General features: G+C 41.9%; 1 protein-coding gene across 1 annotated transcript in view; it reads right to left on the bottom strand.

Annotated features, from left to right (window-relative positions):
• Positions 1 to 17,448, bottom strand: part of SAMD12 (sterile alpha motif domain containing 12) — a 175,039-nt gene that overhangs the window by 10,544 nt on the left and 147,047 nt on the right. The gene's annotated exons all lie outside the window — the stretch shown is intronic.

Raw genomic sequence — 17,448 nt, 5'->3', positions numbered from 1 at the left:
ACAAACTGATGTGGCCCTTGGCTTTGAGCACAGTTTACTGGAACCTGACTTGGCCCCCTGGCATTGAGCACAGTTTACTGGAACCTGACTTGGCCCCCTGGCATTGAGCATAGTTTACTGGAGCCATCTCCTGAAGCCTCTTCCAACCTAAATAGTTTTAACCTTATACATTTTCTGATGGGGATTTGTGCTCCTTGTTCTGCCTTTCTGAACAGGAGATGAGTACCTGTGCAGAACTGCTCATGCTGAAGCACATTCAGTTGTTAATTCAGTGTGTAGCACATAAATGCTTGTAAACCCATCACAGGCTCAAGCTTCTGGGACTGAGGAGCCATGCAGAGACAAGTTCATCATATTATATCACGAAATCATAGAATCATTTAGGCTGAAAAAGACCTTTATGATCATTGAATCCAAGCGTTAACCCAGCACTGCCAAGGCCACCACTAAAATGTTTTGGGATGCAGCTTTGTTCATCACACAGCCCTCACCCATCACCTGTTTCATGGACCAGATCTCGGACCAGGGCAGTGCTGGGACTCGTCAGAATGGGCTTTGCACCCTTTCCAGCTAATATCCTACTTCTTTCATGAATGCATGTATCTGTATGTGTGGAAAGAGCTGGATTGTTGGGGTTTTGGGGCCAGATTCCTAACTGTGAAGCTAACAGGATACTGATACTGCCAAGGCAGCATTCACATCAGCTGAAACTCAGGCTGGCAGCGGATTTCTGCTTCTCAGTCCTTCAAAATCATTCTTGGTAGGCTCTTCTCTGTGTGGTGTGAACTGACTGGCTCTGCCAAGCTGTCACTTTGCCCATATTTGCCTCTTCCAACCCAAAACTCTTGTAGCAATGGACATGAAGATCTGATTGAGCAGAGAAAGGATGGGATCAGTAGGTATTGCACAAGACTAAAAAAGGCCACCCACTCCCTGCGATGAACACTTGACCCCAGAGTGTAAATATGCCCTATGAAATAGAAGAACAGCAAAAATCAGTTTCCTTAATTATATCCCTCCTTATGTGGGCCTAATTACCTGATTATGGTGCTACTCCTGATTTCTGTTTTTATAGCTGCTTTGCTTTTATCCTCCAGGTTTTCTAGGGCAACGCTCCCAACACTGCCTACTGCCATCTACTACATGAGATGCCCACATCAGTAGTGGCCCAAGAAAGATGCACATTTGAGACCCAGCAACTGGTTTCACTCCATGGAAGAACATACAGAAAGGTTTTGAGACTTCAGCTGGTCTAGACAGATAACTGACTGCATCCCCCAAGACAGAAAAGAAAGGAATGGTGACATAAGCAATTTTGAAAGCAAAGGGCAAATCTATGGGGAGGTTTTAAAACAGGAGAGCAGCAAACAAGTACTTAATCTCAAAAATGTTTGATTTCAGGTGAATTAGAGGATGACTCCCATCTGTGTAGCATCAATAGAGACAGGCTCGTCTCACAAAGGCCTGTCTCTCTTTGAGCTCATCTGCTGCAAAGAAGGGAAATTTTCAAAAGCTCTCCTAAGCAATGGAAAATACCTTGTCGAGCCCCACAGAGTTGGAGGACTAAAATAAAATGGGTAAACTGGCTAATTATATCAGGTCAGGCCTCATGACTCCACTCATGCTGAAATCCCCAAATCAGCCCCATTGTCTCAGCCATTAGCTTGTACTTGTACTTAAGTTTGAAATGAGCCAGCTGGCCCTTCAGACAGAAACCCACGAATGAGGAGAAATGGAACCGATCCCAACCTGAGCTCCATGCACACCACAGAGGGACTGCAACCACTTCAAGCCACACAGAGGTGTCTGGGTACAACTGGTGACACTGAGCAAGCAGACAGCAGCAGTTCTGTCAAGCTCTGCATTTACAGCAAGCAAACGGAGGCTTTAGTGGTCATCTAGCCTGTTTCTTCTCTTCTCACTTTGTCTTTTGAGAACAGGGTTTTAGAAGCACCTATTCTAATTACCTGCATAATTTTTCATGCCTCTAATGACCCTGTTTTTGTAACGGAACATATCCAGTGTTTACTGAAAGTAAAGATCTTTATAAAAGGTATCACAAATAAGCAGTCGCCTTTGAAAACCCTGCCTGAGACAGAAAGCTCTCAAAACAAAGACAGCCCTTTGCAGGGGGTGTATATACTTACCAACACAACAGTGAACAGATCTAATCTCACATGACATTTTCAAGAACTTGATGTAGAAAGACAACTCTCATTTCAAAGCCAGCGATGTATTTCAGTTTTTGAGTATCTGTGCTCTGTGGTTTTTGTCTGAGAAAGGGACGTATTTTACATTCATTTTAAACACATGTTAACTCAACTCAACCTAGAGGTATTACCTATCTGCCACATTTCCATAATTGAGGGATTCTGATAAAGAAAACAACCATCTATTATCTTTCCAAAGTTTATTCTCCTGGAACTAATTTTATACTCTATTTCTGAAGTCAGCACATTTCAAACACAGGATTATAATGAAAAATGCCTATTTCCAAACATCCTTCTATCATCTACTCCTTGGAATCAGTGAAAAACTGCATTCAGCTATATTTAGTAATATTTTTCCTGTGCTAGAAAGGCCGTAGGTATCTCACTTCACATGTCTCATGTCACTTGAGACATTATAATATGCTGTACATTATTGTGGACTTGTTGCACCTTGCTATTAGCTGATTAGAGTTCATATAATGGTCAAATGAGTGGTGTTGGAAGGGACATCAAAGATCATCCAGTTCCAACTCTCCTGCCATGGGCAGGGAACTTTCCACTAGACCAGGTTATTTAGAGCCCCATCCAGGCTGGCCTTGGACGCTGCCCGGGATGGAGCATCCACAGATGCTCTGGGCAACTTGTGCCAGTGCCTCACCACCCTCACAATGCAGAACATCTTCCTAAAACCAGTTTAAGGCTCCTTGTCCTGTCACACCATTGTGGAAAGTCTCTCTGTAACCTCACTGTAGCCTCCTTTAAGGTAATGGTAGGCACTGTAAGGTCTCCCTGGAGCCTCTTTTCTAGGCTGAACAACCCCAGCTGAGCCTGTCTTCATGGGAGGGTGTTTCAGCCCCATGATCAATTTAGTGATTCTGGACGCCTCTGGACTCATTCCAACAGGTCCATGTTCTTGTACTGGGGACTCCACAGCTGGACACAGTACTCCAGATGTGTTCAGCTCTGGGGCCCCCAACAGATACTATTACCGTTGAAGAGTTTTGGACACTGATAAAAGAAAATGCTTGGCAGCCCATTCATAGACTTACCCTTTTCTTTATTGTGCATTGAATTATTTTTAAAACTGAGGTGTGAGAGAGTGAGTTGTCTCTGTAAGGCTCATGGAAGTTCATGTAAAAAGAAAGTACCTTCTTCAGCTGCTGATCCCAATCAATCACTGTGGTGGAAGGAGAATTGGCAGGGGCTGGGAAGTGCTGCCATGGGACAGCCTAGGCAGGGACAGGAACCATTTACCCCTGTACTTTATAAATAAAGTTGTACCTGCATTTGGTTTCACTCTATCACAAAGCCATCCCATTCCTGCTCTGGGTGGAGAATAGGTTAAAAGGATAGTTCTTTTAACCTGTAGGCAAACGCAGCTATAGCTGCACATCCTCATTACGTAACAGGTCGCTGATAACCCGAGTCAACAATGCCAGAGATCCAAGGTTACCTCAAACAATTGGATGTGCGGAGCCAGCTGGAGCCAGCACGGAGTGGGTGGCAAAGCACCGCCCCAGCCCGCTCCATCCACCCACCGACCCCTCCTCTCATGGGAGCAGCCCCGGCTTGCACAGGCTGCAAGTCAAGCCTCAGGGCTGCACAGAGACAGTGCCACAGCCCAGCAGCCTGTGTTAAACAGTGACACATTAATCTAGGGACTGAATGCAACACCAAGCAGTCAAGAAAATACAGACATGTGGATGCTTTTTGATAAACCTGCCAATTTTGTTTTGATTCCCAACCAGTCATGTCTTTTCCCCTCTTTACTAAAAACTTGTAGCTGATACAGTCTTGAAAGTAATTTAATGTTGTTTGTCAAATGCAATTGTCAATATGGTGGAAAAATTCCAAGAGGGAAAGGAAGGAAGTCTCTTCTTACTTTGATTTTTTCATTTGGTTGCCAAGCAGGAAACCAACATTTGGGTTTCGGAGTACCTTGACAGAAAAGGTGGGCCTGTGAACACAACACCTAGAGCATCTAACACAGTAATCCTAATCCCAAGCATTTGATACTCTTTAATGAGTCCATGCAAAATAACTATAAAAGCCAAAAATATGCAGAATCAAATGTTGTCTTCCCTTCGCACATACTTTTTTAGGGGACAGTTAGGACACATTTGTCAAGTTAGGACATATTTGTCATTAACTATAAAACCCAACCATGAAACAAGACATTTTTTGTTGAAATGATCAGGGACATTGATGTACCATCACAAGCCTCCAAGAGCAGAGTCTTTAAAGCAAACAGCAGCTGACATATTAATTGCTATTTCTGCAAGGATAAATTCAAGGTTTCTTTTTTTTTCTTCTGGACAACTTCCTCCCATAAGCAGGTACTCTTAATCCTCCTGGATAGAGTTTTAGTATCACCATAAATACGCTCCTGAATAAATATTCCCGCATGAGATCTAGGGAAAAGAATGACGTTACAAGCAATAAACCCCTTGATGTTATTTATGTATCGTGGCACAGAGTGTCCCAGGCCCAGACAAGGGCTTTGAGGGGAGAGCTGGAACACAGGCTGGCACAGCCCGCTCGGGCATGGCGCTGGGCAGGCGCTGCGGGCAGCCCGTGATCTGCCCCAGCGAGGACGTGGGTATGTGGGATCCTGGCTCACTCCCGCATGTGCTGCCCAGATCAATGCCACGTCTCATCTCAAGGAAGGCTTCGGGGTGCCTTCCAAAGGAAGTTTAGACAGGATGCTCAGAGTTTTAAGACAGATGATGAACATTCAACAAGGTCAGGCAAATCCCATTCTCTGTGTTCTGCCTCAAGAGGTAACTCCCTTCCCGCCTGTGATGCTGGGCTCTCCAGCCTGCATCAGGCCATTCTGAGATGAAACATTTCTGGGAGAATGGATGTCATGGCAGATGCTCTCAGCAGGTAACCTTCTGAAAAGACAATTAGTCAGAGGTTATCGCAGCTGCTCTGTGGAACACTGTTGGTTCACACAGAATGGGTTGAAAATGTAGTTGTCCAAAATGTGTTTTGCTAAGCTATTCAAAGCCATCAAATAGTCAGATTAGCCAAGAGTCTCTTTATGAGTCACACACAACCCCGGCTTCTTTACCAAAGCAAATCTCTCAACAAGTTTACTAGGTTTAACAAAATGAGGACACATATTGATTCTGTGTACAGATGATTTATGCAAAAATTTTGGATCTTTGCCCTTCCCTTCAAAAATCAGAGTTCTTGGTGGACAGCTCTCTAAAGCTCTTGAGCTCACACTCTAGCCTTGTTCTGAAAAATATCTTAAAAGACTTTTACATCTTCTGAACTTGATTTTACAGTGTAATCTGAAAACCTCAGGACTAAAATCTGTCCCAAGAAATTACATCCTTTCTATGTCTGTGCCTAACCAGCTTGTGAAAATTTCCCAAGCTTAGAAGTTTGGTTCAAAAACCAGGAAAAATCCTGGGAGAGATTCTTTCTGCTTTCAAAGTGGTTCATTCATCTCAACTCAAGATGCTTCATACATCCCACCACCCACCTGCTGCTGCAAACATTCAAAGAAAACAGAAAAACACTTGCATTCCACAGATTATGATGATACCCTTGAACTAACAAGCAGTTAAAATATTTTGAAAAATTATATGCAACTGCTTCCTCAATGCTTATGGGTTCTTTCAAAGAAGTCTCTTGATCTACTGTACACCTACTTATCACTGTGAACAGTGAACTGGCTGTCCCGAAGCATTCTGCTCAAGAAACTCAAATTGTGGCAAGCAAAGATTTAAAGGAATGTGATGCTGAGGAGTCTGATAGTCTCATCTGGTGCTGTCTGAAACTGAAAATGCATATGAGAATGCTGACTTTATGCCTTATCATGCATCCCTCTCACTGCCTGCTTGTAATCAGTTCTTGGTCTCCCAAGTTCTTCTGGGGCGCTCTGCAGGATGTGAAAAAGGTTGTTATAGATGAATGGAATTCCCCACGCTGTGGCTCTGTAGAGCCATTTGCACTGCATTGTAAGCCTTTGCACATCTAATGCTTCCACCTCGAGAGACTGGGTTTTAAAATGAAGCTCCAGGAACTGCACAAACTGAGTGAACTCAAAGAAGACATAACCTTTAGTGGTATCTTCAGCATGCACGTAAGGTGCTTAAGCACATGGTCCTCAGTGGTTTCATGGCTGCTCTGATCACCACCTGGAACCTGTATTTGCATTCATTCTGCAGATTCTGCAGGACACTTTCAAGCCTACCCCACTCAGAAGCATGCAGCAGCATTTGGGAATTATTCTGTGCATTATAACTTCTGTGCATTATATCATCCTATTACTTGCTTAGGATTCTCAATGATTTCATTGATGCATTAAGTTAAGAAACACAATTAGATGAAACTAAAGATTTCACCGGAAAAATTGACGTATTATAGCAAAAGGGTTTGGAAACTCTCTGGAGCTACAACTCCCTCACTGGTTATGCAGAGCTTATGCAGGATTAATTGGTGGAACAAACTATCCACCTTTAGGGAGATGTTCACTGTGAGATTCTCTGAAATGAAAATTTCCATTCTGTGATTAACCAAGCAAAAAGGGAAATTATACCTACCAAAAGCACCTAAAAGACTGCTCACAAGCACCCACATATTCACCACACAACAAAACAAAAATGCATCATGAAACCTACAAAACCAGTCCCCATCCCTTAGTTAGCTGAAGAAGCAAATTTGTTTAGCTTTTTTCAGGAATTAATCAATATATACTCTTTACCTGTATTATCACATCATGTTATCACTGTTGTCTCCAGGATCCTGGTGCACTGCTCTGAGCACCAAAATAGACAGAATGCAGACAAAGAGCATTTTGGTACCATTTGGTACTTGCAGTTCAGCATGCGCCCCACCACTCATTTAATGCACAATGTCCAATCTTTATCTGGAAAATAATTACTGCTATTCTCGTGGACACAGTGTCTAAACATGTCATCAAAAAAGGCCTTAATTTCAAAATACCTCAGTGAGAAGACATGGCCTTAATTTACAGTTCCTAGTTAAGCACAAAGAGAGTTACAAGGCTGCACTGGTGCTGTCTGTCCAGCTCCTGTCTCCAACAAGTGCTTCAGGCTGTCAGAGCCATGATGGGCTCCTGAGGAAAGAGGGTTTGAGGAAGCTTCTGAAATACATACTCCAAAATGCCAATGATGCCTTCTCCTAATCTGGCCAAAAGTCTGATTTTATCTCAAAATTGTACTTTACTGATTGCCATCTGAAAGTGAAATTGCTGGACCATCAATGTTGACAATCCATCAGGGCCCTCCATCACCACTGGGTTGTACAGGAAAAAAGCAGCCACTATTTCAGCCCCATCAATCTGACTGTGACAAAGTCTTCTTTGCCTGGGATGTCTTCCCAGGCATCCTCAGAAAGGTCTACACAACAATTAGCATGTTGCATACACCATTACTGTTTTAAAAATAAAATCAAATAGAAGGCCCCTCATCTCCTTCTCCCAGTGCAGGACCAGGCCCAGGGAAAGCTGCAGTGAGGGCAGGTCCTATCCAGGGCAGCGTTCTTCTTCCACCCCATGACTGATGTTGTGTCAAGGCAGCAGAGTGGGCTTGCCCTCTGCACATGGGGCTTCATGTCACTTTCTAAACACCTGGAAAGTGAACTACAGTGATCAAAATGAGTTACCACATTTGAAGAGTCCCCTAGGAGATTACTAAGACTGTGTCTGGATGTATTCCCAAAGGAGACCCTAAATACCAGTAATGCTGCCTTGGCAAAAGGGTTCGATAAACAAAGGATGGGCAGTTTGCATCAAAGTTCTTAAGTCATGCATGAAGTCTAAGTACTGAAATTATGTGGGCTGTATTGACCACAGAGCCAAGCAAAGATGTCAATCATGAAAATCTGACGTGTATGAAACAAAGAAAGCCAGTGTTCAGACTGCATGAGCTAATCAGCCATTCAGGGTTTTGGGGAGTTCCTGCTCAGCACAGGGATTCTTTGACTGTGGTTGCAAATTCTGCTTTACTCTGATTTGCCCGTTTCCTATCATTTTAATTTGGAGGCTATCCAAAGCACCTGCATATTCTTCTGTCTCTTTTTGAATCCTGCACATGTTCCTGAAAAGATGATTGCACAGAAATGTATACAAATGGTGACAGACCACACCATATGCTGTGGAAGTGATGCTGTCTGTGCTTGCTGCCATCCCAAGCCAAATGCTGTGTAATCTCTCCCTTTGCCCAAACTAAGTGGTATCAACCATGTCCTGTGGGACGGTTTACAGGACCTGCTGGAATTCTCCACATTGCCCTGTCTGCCTCCAAGTCCTGTTTTTCTTCCCAAGGAAGCCCAGGCCCAGGAAGATGATGCACTCCTCATCCTCATCCTCATGTCCTGCCATCACTGGCCAGGCCAGGCATCCAGCCCAGGGCTGGGACACGCCCCCAGGTGCTGCAGCAGAGGCATACCCAGTGTAAATCAAGGATGGGACCAATGTACTTGGTGGTAGAAAATAATTCAATACCAGGTAGAAATTGACCTTTAGAAGTCAGATGGAAGGGTACTACTACACTTTAAAGAGAAGGGTTTGGGGCTAAATGTCATATCAGGAAAAAGACTTCCATTCATCATTCAGTTTCTTCGCTTGCCGAACATAACAGTATGGACTGATGGATGCAAGAAAGTGAAATATGCAGCAGAGCAGCATCTCAGTGGGTAAGGCAAAGGCCTTATCTGCCATATCATAGATCACTAGACTTCCCTTTGCTGTCTTAGTTAAATAAATTCGTAATTGTTCTGCACAAACTGGAACAGCATAAAAAAAAAGACATACACCATATCTCTCTGCCACCTGGAAGCTTGTCTATAAGGTTAGAGATGTAAATAAATAAAGCTTGTGTAGATTTCTGAGATGATTCACTTTAACTTCTGCAGATAGCCTTATTAAAGCCAGCTGGGTATTTCCACACATAATTGCAGACTCAAATCCCAGATAAATATAAAACACAGACAGGAGTGGGATGGGAGAATTCATCCCTGCCCGTGCTGAGCTATGAGAAGCAATTTGCTGTGCAGAGCACCAGCTCACTTGGCTTTGAAATTTGTGTGGTGGTTGAACAAACTCATTTCACCCATCCTAGATGGGTAACCAGCCTATAATGATATCTGGGCTTCTTCCACAAGCAGTGGAGAAAGACAGGGCCTTTCGAAGAGTGACCCACCGACCTACTTGTCATATTGGATAAATGATTCCTTGGCAGTTCCACTCTTCTCTGATTACCAAGAAAGCTGACTGATGAGCTGAGAGTAGTTATCCACCAATTAAACGGCAAACAAGAGGTGACAGGAATTGCAACTTGATGCTTAATTTGATTGTTACAATTTTCAATTAGCATGTGAAGTGTAGGTACCACAATGTGCAGGATTAGCATGTTTAATGCTTACATTTCTACTGATATCAGGAACATTATAGATTCCGGTGAGGGATAAGATCCCTAAATTCCTTTGAGGCCTTGGATATTGGAATTTGACAAGGAAATTAGACACCAAATAATTTTCTTAAAAATTCATACACGTAAGTGAGATAATGAGATGTTTCCTGCAAAAAATCCACAAAGTACTAAAGTTTTATAGAGAAATTATTTACTCAGCACTATTGGTATCATTTTGTAGCCGGATAATTTATTGTGCCTATGCTGCCAAATTGTTTCGATTTGCTACTGATTTCTTTTCATTTCCACTTGGAATATACGAACAAATGAAAAGAAATTCACATAGGTAAATAAAATTTGAGTAAACAAAAATAGTGGTTTGTTGTTATTAAACACCTTTCATATTTTAGCTGTGGTAGGAAATTAGGTTGGTAAGAACTTGTAACTGGAAAAGTTCTACCATTTTATCTCAGGCCAGACAGTTTATCACAATTCATGTGCAGACAAAATTTTATGCCTCAAAAATCAGGGAAAAATATGTAATGGGCTGTGGTAGTTCTCCCCCAGTGCTAGAACAGTAAGCATCCTAATTAAATTTTTGCTTCAAGGAAGGAAGAAAGGAAGGAAGCATTTCTGCCACTGGAGCATGAAACAGATTTTGGCTAGAAAGAAGATGGACAAGATATTCAAAAACCCCCAAGGAATTTGCACACCAAAGTCTCATTAAAGTCAACAAGACTTTGATTTCCAAGTTACTTGTGAAAATTTTCTCTGATGATGCCTACAAGTCTTACAATATTTATCTTAAACAAGTGCTGACACATCATTCAAAAGCAGATCTGGGGTAGCAACAAGTTTTGGTAACCCCTCAAGACATTCTAAAGCCTCACCCACAAGAGACACAAAACTTCTGGCATGTCCATATGTCTGGAATTTTCAGTTTGCATCATGCATTTGTCTATTTAGGGTAATTAAGGGCATGCCTCTGTGAACACAGAGTACTGCGAGGGAGCGGGCGTCTGGATGTGCAGCAGAACAGATGCTCCTCTGTGTGTGCCCGTGTGCCCTCGCCCCGGCGGCAAACCAGGGCAGCGCCGGTGAAGAGGAGCAAGCAACACGTGCTCAGCATTCACACCCCAACTTCCAGTGGCCTCACTGTCACCTGGCTCAGGTAGCCATACTGTCAGAATTGTTTCACCAGTCCAGCCACCATCACACACTGCCCAAGAATAAACACAGCCAGAACATCTTTTGCTAAGCCGTCTTTTAACTTGTCCTCCATCACCTCCAACACACCCCTCAAGGATTTTGTATTTGATGCTCATCCCCACTTAGGCTGGACCAGGCTTGGGGGAAACATGAAGAAATAGATGTTGGGACTGGTTGACTAAGCGGTTAGCTGGGAGGATCCATGCCCTAGGTTCCTGAAGAGCCAGGATTTAAACATCGTACACATCAAATGCCTAAATGGATATAAAAAAGGAAGCTGTGATGTTGCAGAGACTGCAAACATGAACAGCAGCCTTATCAGAAAAGCAGTGTGAGATGTTCAGGAATAGCCAGTCAGTTTGCCCTACTAATGAAAAGGCTTTTTCTGGAAAAGTCTCAGATTTGAGAATTCTGGAATTTGGCCCTGAAGGGTATGGGAACTGGGAGAGCTGTAAATGTGTTAAATACCAACTTCTTAATGACACTATCATTCAGCTTCTACTTTCCATTCTGAGAATTCAAAGAGAAATGATCTCACCTCAATAGGGTGTAACTACAACATGCTGCTGCAGCTCAAGTCTCCCTGTTTTTTCCAGTTTTCTCTGTTCAGAGAATCCCACGAGATTACTATATCTATGGCCTTAATGGAGCATCCTGGAGATGTCTCTGTGATCACTGGGCACCGCCTGCCAACAAGAACTTTTGTCTAACCTCTGGGCCCAGATTCCAAATGAGAAATTCATTCTAATGTCTCAGGAAATTACATCTTCTGACATAGATGAAAGGCATTTCTTCATTGCCTCTGACTATTGTTCATTGCTATTACACAGACCAGGCCTCTCCAGCAACCACTTCTAAAACCAGTGCTACAAATCCACCCCAGATTTTCCTTTTGCAGATACTAATGCCTTTACGTAGAAAGAAAAAAAAAGCTTTTAAAAAAAGCCTTTTTGCTTCTGATTCAGTCTCAAGAATTTCACCAGGAAATTACCTGTGAAATCACTGGTAAAGAGGTAAGACTTCTGAATCTGGTATTTAAAAAATGTAATCCAATAGCTACCCTTCTCTCCTAGAAAACAAGTTTTTATGTGTGTTTTAGCTTTTTATGCTAAAGCACATGGTTTATGCAATGCTGAGACTGGCAATATCCCTACCTATGCAAACTCCCAATGGCATTTTGGTGTCTGTGCTAAGAGTCTGCACATTCAGTGCTCCTTGAGAGTGCCTCATGGGAGTCATTCTGTTCACTGCTAAACCAGCTCTCTTTTTGCACCTTCAAGCAATGGAAAGAGATCTGCCTCCTGCCTGTGGCTGAAGACCATGGCTGTGCTTCCAGCATGCACACAATACTGGGAGCACAGTTCCTTGTGATGAATCACTCAGTGGTAGAGACGGCTCTCCAGCCTTTCCTCCCCTTCCTCCATTGCCCTGCTGCTGGCCCAGAGCTGCTGCACAGTACAATGGGCCTGTGAAATAAGCCTATCAGAAAAGCTAGAGCAAGGCTTTAAACCAATTTATTTCCCAGCTCTCCCTTAGACCTCCACCATGGCTACAGTGGTCCTGGCAGGGAACGGGAGGAATGGCCACAAGCAGCAGCAGGAGCCTCTTCAGACAGCTCTGAAATCGGAGTATTCATAACGTGGAGTCTGGCTTGCCTCTCCCCAAATGCTGACTATGGTCTCTCAAAGAACATAGATGTTTAACTAGATTTAGAAAGGTAATAAAGAATGAAGCCAGCAGGCTGCAAATGGATAGACTGTGCTGTAGATAACAGGCACAGCTAATTCTGGTTTTAAATAACAATAGGGACAGCAGACCCACTGGCAACAGCCAGAGCATTTCTTCAAATTATGCATTCTCTGACTTTTCTTTTGCTACTGGAGGGCCCAACTCTGCAAACTATTTTTAGTAGTGTTACTTTGTCAATGCCCAGCCATGAATTGGGGTCCCACTGTGCTATTCAAACACTTAAATAAAGGCTGGTTTCTGCCCAAAGACTCTGAAATCCAACTTACAAAAATCCCATAGGTTTAAATGGCAGAAAGAATTACATTAGCAGTACGATGGTTTATTGTCTTTTATTACTTATTTTACTAAATATTATTTACTTCGTTTGCAGCAGTTGGAGTAGAATGATGAAAAAAATGTTTCCAAGCAAAAGCCTGGAACAACTCTGCAGTGCTGCTGGTGAAATAACAAGCCTTTTCAATGAAAGAAACTGTAAGCATTGAACAGCCCAAAATGGCTTCTGCAGAGCCACAGCAGTATTGTATGCAAATATGTAATTTAGTTGTTTTTATGTAACCTGGCTATTTTGTAACCACAGAAGTAGAGATTAGACAAATGGGGCATATGCCATTTCTAAAGAATCTATGTGGGAAAAATATGCACTGCAGTTACAGTCCTGATATTTAAAATTAGCTACTCAGAAAACACATTGCCAGCTAACAGCAAAATATTCAGTTTCATTAATGATACTGATTTGGAATAGAATACACAGAAATGAGTCTATATACGTACATGACCTTAAAACAAATTTTAATGAACAGTGATTATCTTGCTTCTATCGAGTGCTGTTCATCCAGGTGTGCTTTACAAACCAACTGCACAATCACATCCTCATTTGCCCATGAACAAAGGAGTTCACTGTGTCTATCACTAGACAGCCATCATCTCTGCTGTGACAGCATGAGGTGCTCAGAACCATGCACAGCACTTTAAAGACACTTTTGCACAATAAATGCAAAATATAGACAGGTTCTGTGTCTAGAATCTAGACAGGCTATGTATCTACAGTATCTCTAGCTAAAATGTCATGAGAAACATTTATATGTCACACAAAATCTACTGATCATGACTATATAAAAAAACCACAAGTGATTAGGACTAAATACCTACATTCTACAAATCCAGCAACTCATCCATACCACCATGCCAAGATATCATTTGCAATGACCTTTAAAGAAGATGACCCCTATTCCCAGAGAGCAGACTGCCTGCAGGACAAGTGACTAGGATATTAGCTCAGGATTGAGTGGCTAATATCTTTACACAACTCCAGTTCACCTGATCCAACATGAAAAACTGTTCTGAAAACATGAAAAAAATGTTTTTGTCCCCTATTCCGACACTCAGCTTCCAAAACATTTACAGCAGCCTCTATGAAGCTTTTGGAAAGCTTGATAACGTTTCCCACTAAAAGTAAGGCATTCTGACACCCAAAAGTTTAATTGGATCTCTCCAAAAGGTCTTTAAAACTGTGGTAGGGATCTGGATCAATTCTGAAACCAAAGCCCAGCACAAAAAACACCACTAAAGGTGACAGCAGCTGATTGCTTGAAATATCTGTTCCCCATTACACAACATTAGCTACTTATATTATGTAACACATACAACCCAAAGTCTACCTACCACACTTGGTATTTTGGGCTGCTGTACCAGCAAAGGTCTTGCAAATGAAAGTGTGGCCCAGATTCATTCAGCTATTTTTAGACACCTACTGCTGTTAACTATTTATGTCTGCAGACTACACAGTGCAAAGCCAGGCCCTGCCTCTGGTCCCCAGCACCAAACCTGATTGCTCTCAGGAGATCCTTATTGCCGGTTACAGTAGGAACACCAAGAAATCTGGGACATACCTGCAGGTAGATGGGACCTCAAAATTTGATTTAGTGAGGCAGAAGAGCAAGGTTTTCACTGAAAGCATAGTTCAGTTGGAGGGGACCTGTGATCATCTAGTTCAATGGCCTGACCCGTCCAACCATAATCTCAGTTGACACTTGAGAAAATGAACTGTGAGCTGTGCTGCACCTACAGAGCTGAGGGGGGAGAAAAGAAACAAAACTATTCCAGTTAACCAAGGCTCAATCCATGGATATGAAGACACATGGAACAGATTTTTTTTGAGTAACGCTGTGCCATTCTTACACACTGATGTGTAATAGCACACTCTAAAAATGTTTTATAGGAGTTATTGTGAGAGACAGAATTAGTTTGGGAACTTTGCCTTTTGAAGACTGTGACAAGCACTACAAAGGTGAAAAACAGTCTCCCTGAAATGGAGGTTTCTCATAGTAGCTTGCCTGGTGCTTGCATCTCTGCATGGTAGCAGAACTACTGACTTCGTTGGGAATGACCAAGACTCCCTGCTTAAATACCAAGTTATGATAAATCACTGTCAACTCTAGTGCTGGCTATAAATTGTGGTAACATTTTATTTGAGATTTTAAGGACCAGACAAAGGATTTGGAAGACTGGAATAGAAGTTGTGCTCTGTTGACCAGTTTCCCTGTTAATTCCATACAGGTTACTTGATTGTTGGACCTTTCTTTTCTCTAAATAAAAATCTGTGAAGGTCTGATACCAGCTATCTGCCAGCAGTTAAATGTCCTGCTGTGACTGCACAGCAAATTACCTCATTCTAGTCAGACTGGCACTGATGGAGCTCTCTTCACCCAGAAGCACATCCATTCTAAATGGAGAGGAGCTCTCAGTCCTCTTAGGTTTTTTTGACCTTATAATCTTGGACTTACTATCTTCCCATGCACTTGCTTAATGTAAGAAAGGGACAAAACAAACACACAGAACTGTGTTTGTTCATATGCAGACACTATGAATGAGGATATAGCAAATTCTCCAGCAACTCTGGGGGATCTAAAAGCATCCCCTGTAACCCTGCTCCAACAGAGAACAGCCAGAAGCTGGTTTCTAACGTCATCTGACACCCTTTCTCCGTGTTACATATTTGGAACTGTCTGCAAACTTAATATTGAATATGAAATCAAATTATGTAAACAGCCAGTCTCATTCCAGTAGAAACATGAAATTCAATTTCAAGGTAAGATATCTCGATTGGGGAAGATTCCATTTGTACTTCTAGAGGTTTATTCCCCAAAACAAAGCTCTTTTTAATGCTGATGATTTGCCCCAATAAAGAGTCACTGATGGTCAAGATGGAAGGGCCAGAAGAAGGACAAAAATATAACATCTGGGCCTATGGCATGAAGACTGCACTTTGTAGAGACAATCAAATCTGCCTCTTATTGACACCTGTCTAACTATCTGGATATCAGATTTTTATCTTGTCTCTCTGTGTTGGCACTGATTATTGTATACACCCACCTTGTCAGCTCCAAACAAAAATATTTCTCGCTCTTCCAGCTTATCCTTGGTGTGTCACGATGCATGCCAGACTTACCTCTGAAAGTCTGCATTTAAGTCCTTCTGTTTTGTCTGAGTAACACACAGGAAATCTGCTCTTTGATTTCAAGGTAAGACTAAAATGGACTCACAGTAATGCTTAACCAGGGATGATTTATTTAAAAACATTCTCTCATCTCCACAACTAGCCCATGCAAGCTAAATGCTTTTAAAAATACTTAGGTTGTTACTAGTGCATCTGAAACCTACTGCCATTTTTTAAAGTTGTCTGCCATGTTTTTTAAGTAAGCCAGTCTCAAAACAAAATAAAATTCATGATAGGCACCCACAGAATGGTAGTGAAAAAGGATTTAATTTCTGATTTGGAGAGATGCTTTACTGTGGCAGCCTCCTTTAGTTTCAGAAGAGAGGAAATGAAAAAAAAAAATAAAGGAGACCAAGCATAGTTGCATAAAAACGTTAAAAATAGTCTGGTGACAACAGAGTTCCATCATTTATCTTTATCTAAAAACAAGCAAGTAGACAAATTGAGTAGATGTATGTTCTGTGTATGCATTAAGGTTGGTAGTGCACACGTACAAAATGACTTCCCATTACACACTCCTTAAGCCACTATGAATTTGGTTGGCATCTGCATGCCAATGGAAGGAATGAAGCAGTCAGTGGTATGAATTGTTGTTAAAATTCTATTTAGAACAATTATACAACTAGCTGAAATTCTTTACTGTCCATAGTCAGCTTTCAGCTCTAAAATCCAAGTCCCTAGGATACACACATAACTTACATTACACTGTAAGGCTATGGCTGTAAAAGAATATTAAGGAGGAACCCTTGCCAAAGTAGCACTAAATAATTCCTTTCTAGTTAAGGTTAAAATTATGGCTAAGAGAGTAGAAGCTTGCTAATTCACTTCAAGGATTGGGAGATCCACTGCAAATTACTGAATTTTCCAACTAAGTGAGAAACACATTAAAAAAGCAAGTGTAATTTATCACAAAATGCACTTTGCTCATTTATTTTGACAACTGTTATTTAAATTATTTATGCTCTTCCATCACGTACTAGTAAATGTACTGTAGCCTGTTTTGCAAAAATAGTCAACAGTGAGACTAGAGTAACAACACCCACTATTACCCTTTGCTTGGAGGTGAACGGAAACCAGCATTTTGTGCCTTGCAGGCACAAACAGGGTTTTAGAAAAGGGCAGTCGTGGTGGTTCTTGGGTTTTGGGTTTTTTGTTTAACACTGCTAAACTTACAGCAGCTACCACTGTTTTAAACATTTGTATTGAAGCTTGAGTGTTCACAGAAGTGGGGCCACTTATTTAAGCATCTTATTTAAAGATGTGATACTAGGTTTCCAGCCCTAGAAATTTTCATTGGTGCCCAGGAACAAGGTTCTAAACCTGAAAGCAGTCGTAAGATTTGTTTGAATGGGCTGATGAACATTAGCAAGTGCCTAGCTTTGAATTAGTGCATTTC

Source organism: Chamaea fasciata, unplaced genomic scaffold (assembly GCF_029207755.1).
Source record: "Chamaea fasciata isolate MVZ Bird 193981 ecotype frontalis unplaced genomic scaffold, bChaFas1.0.hap1 SCAF_1, whole genome shotgun sequence".
Taxonomy (NCBI): Eukaryota; Metazoa; Chordata; class Aves; order Passeriformes; family Sylviidae; genus Chamaea; species Chamaea fasciata.
The sequence above is the reverse complement of the archived record's forward strand: the minus strand, read 5'-3'. Positions and strand labels throughout refer to the sequence as shown.